The sequence below is a fragment of the Nanorana parkeri genome, unplaced genomic scaffold, assembly GCF_000935625.1.
Source record: "Nanorana parkeri isolate BGI_ZX_2015 unplaced genomic scaffold, ASM93562v1 scaffold3873, whole genome shotgun sequence".
Lineage (NCBI taxonomy): Eukaryota > Metazoa > Chordata > Amphibia > Anura > Dicroglossidae > Nanorana > Nanorana parkeri.
The window spans coordinates 26,844-30,234 of NW_017310140.1; the positions used below are offsets into that span (position 1 = coordinate 26,844).

Sequence of the window (3,391 nt, forward strand, 5' to 3'; positions counted from 1 at the left end):
CCTTTCATCAGGCCGTGTTCCCTTCCTTTCTCACCGTTGCGTGTCACAGAGTCCCCTAGAGATCTGTCTCCATGGAACCCAATCTCAGGTGTTGGTTTGATAAATGATATATTTTCCCGCGGACTGTGTGCTGACCTCAATATTCTGTCACTATCTTAGTGGGGAGTGGGGTGGTTTGGGGGTTCCTTCCTTGTCTTTTCTAAGTGTCATATGGTAGGGAGTCTCGGGGGGAGACCCTTCACCCGTTAGCTTGTTTCACACATTATTTACAATAGCCCCCAATGGAGGAGTCTGACCTCGAGATTTTTTACCTCTCGAAAAATCCTCGTCTGGAACAGTTTTGTTTGATTCTTTAAAAATTGGCTATACAGGATCTACCCTCGCCTCCGGCTCCAAGCTCTACTATCATCTCCTGATCCAGGCTCTACCATCATCTCCTGATCCAGGTTCTACCATTGCCTCCTGGTCCAGGTTCTACCACCAGCCCCTGGTCCAGGTTCTACCATCGCCTCCTAATCCAGGATCTACCATCGCCTCCTGATACAGGATCTACCATCGCCTCCTGATCCAGGTTCTACCATCGCCTCCTGATCCAGGTTCTACCATCTCCTCCTGATACAGGTTCTACCATCGCCTCTTGATCCAGGTTCTACCATCCCCTCCTGATCCAGGTTCTTCCATCGCCTCCTGATCCAGGTTCCACCATCGCCTCCTGATCCAGGTTCAACCAACTGAGGCAGAACACCCCGGGCACGTCTATGTCTCCATATGATAAGAGGTCACAATCTGCAGACCCTCATAGTATGAGGACTTATTACATACCAGATCCAGGTCCGATGTCTATTCCTCTGAGGAGGTAGAAGGTGTCTTCTGGATGGGGTGTGTTTGGTGTCTCATGGATCAGTATTCTCTTATACATCAGTGTTGTCACTTTTCAGGAAGGGAACTCCGATACTGCCGGAGATATAGAATATGGAGGAAAGCTGAGAGTGTGAGACGTATGAATGTCTACGTCACTTGGAGGGGTCTATGGGGGTCACTCGGATTCTCTGATGTTTGGCAGGACGAGACTTCTGTAACGTAAACGTTTGCTGCACTTGGGGCAGAGATATTTTCGTACCATTGTGAGACCTCTGATGAGCGTGAAGATGGCTCACATGTGAATAACTTTTCACACACTCATTGCAGAAATACGGCTTCTCCCCGTGTGAGATCGCTGATGTCCAACAAGATGTGATTTCTGTGAAAAACTTTTCCCACACTCAGTACAGGAATACGGCTTCTCACCTGTGTGCAATCTGTGATGTCTGGAAAGATGGTACTTCTGTGAAAAACATTTCCCACACATAGAGCACGAATATGGTTTTTCACCCAAGTGAGATTTTTGGTGTCTGTGTAAATCTGATATTTGGATGAAACTTTCTCCACACTCAGAGCAGGAATAAGACTCCGGACCCACGAGAGATTGTTCATGAACACCAATCATTGAAGGGATGGCTCCACCCCTCCCAGTCTGAGGGTCCTCAGGATAGGAGGAATACGATGGTCCGTCCGCACTGTGGGGCACCTGATGGACATTATGGTCTTCTCCTGGACTATGCTGTGTGATGTCATCATCTTCTGGAGACAACGTGAGACGTTCCTCTGAGATCTTCCTGACGTCCCGTCCGTGGACTACAAATAGAAAGAAAGAGATTATTGGTTGGTTCACCTCACCCAGGACTCCGCCCACATCGGTCAGATTTGTCTCGGAGGATCTCACGTTCCTCCCCTCAGGTGACCAGGAAATGGATCCTCTGAATCTTCTACCAGTCATGGACCATAGAGAGTGAGGGAACCAATGAGGAGGAGGGACAATGATGGCGGATTCTGGGTAAGTGGATCCCAACCCCCTCCATCATTCATTGCCATCTCCCAACACAAGAAGTTCTACAATTCCTTATCTACTTCATGACTCCAGGTCAGATAGTAAGGATTGGGGAAGGGGGACAAACAAGACTGGACTCGCCTTTAAAAAAACTCTTCCCACACAGTGCAGGAATGGGGCTTCTCACCTGTGTGCAATTTCTGATGTCTGGAAAGATAGGACTTCTGTAAAAAACTTTTCCCGCACTCCGAACAGGAATACGGCTTTTCATCTCTGTGAGATTTTTGGTGTTCATCTAAAACTGCTTTTTCAATAAAACATTCTCCACACTCAGGACAAGAATCCGGCTTCTCTCCAGTGTGAGATTTTTGAGGTATGAAGAATGTTTGTTTCAGTTGGAAACTTTTCCCACACTCAATAGAAGAATGTGGCTTCTCCCCTGTGTGAGATCTCTGATGTATGGTAAGACGGGACTTCTGTGAAAAACTTTTCCCACACACCGAGCAGGAATATGGCTGCACCCCTGTGTGAGATCTCTGATGTACGGAAAGACAGTACTTCCATGAAAAACTTTTCCCACACTCAGGACAAGAATATGGCTTCTCCCCTGTGTGAGTTCTCTGATGCATGTGAAGATGGAACTTTTGTGGAAAACATTTTCCACATTCAGGGCAGGAATACGGTTTCTCTCCTGTGTGGGTTCTCTGATGTCCGATGAGTGTGTTTTTCAAATGGAAACTTTTCCCACACTCGGTACAGGAATACGGCTTCTCCCCGGTGTGAGATCTTTGATGAATGATCAGATTTGATTTCCGTGAAAAACTTTTTCCGCACTCAAGGCAAGAATACGGCTTCTCCCCCGTGTGAGATCTCTCGTGCCTCGAAAGATAGGCCTTCTGTGAAAAACTTTTCCCACACTCAGGGCATGAATACGACTTCTGACCCCTGTCAGATTGTTTATAGACCACAAGTGTTGGAAGGACGGCCCCGCCCCTCTCAGTCTGAGGCTCCTCAGGATAAGAGGAATACGATGATCCGTCCACACTGTATGGCACCTGATGGACATTATGGTCTTCTCCTGGACTATACTGTGTGACGTCCTCATCTTCTGGAGACAACGTGAGACGTTCCTCTGAGATCTTCCCGACGTCCCGTCCATGGACTACAAATAGAAAGAGATTATTGGAGGACATGAGCGGGTTGATTCACCTCAACCTGAAGAATATAATATGACCCACCTGTGCTGATCTCTGTAGGCATGTCCTCCTCTATGGATGTCCTCATCATCCCGGCTTCCTCCGTATATCGCTGATCATCCCTCACATACGTCTCTTCTACTTCACCCTCAACTTTCATCTTCATCAGATCTTCACCCTAAACCAACAGAACGGCAGAAAGTCTCATCTGTGACATAGAAGCTCTAATGGCGTCAGACCACCTAGAAAATATCTGATACCATACATGTTCTAGAAGCTCCTTCCCGCCGACCTGATCATGGTGGGGGATGGTGAGATCTTCCTGGGT

At 47.6% G+C, this 3,391-nt stretch overlaps 1 pseudogene; it reads right to left on the reverse strand.

The window, feature by feature from the left end:
• Positions 1 to 1,013: 1,013 nt before the first annotated feature.
• Positions 1,014 to 2,853, reverse strand: LOC108803564 (annotated as a pseudogene).
• Between the last annotated feature and the right edge of the window lie 538 nt (positions 2,854 to 3,391).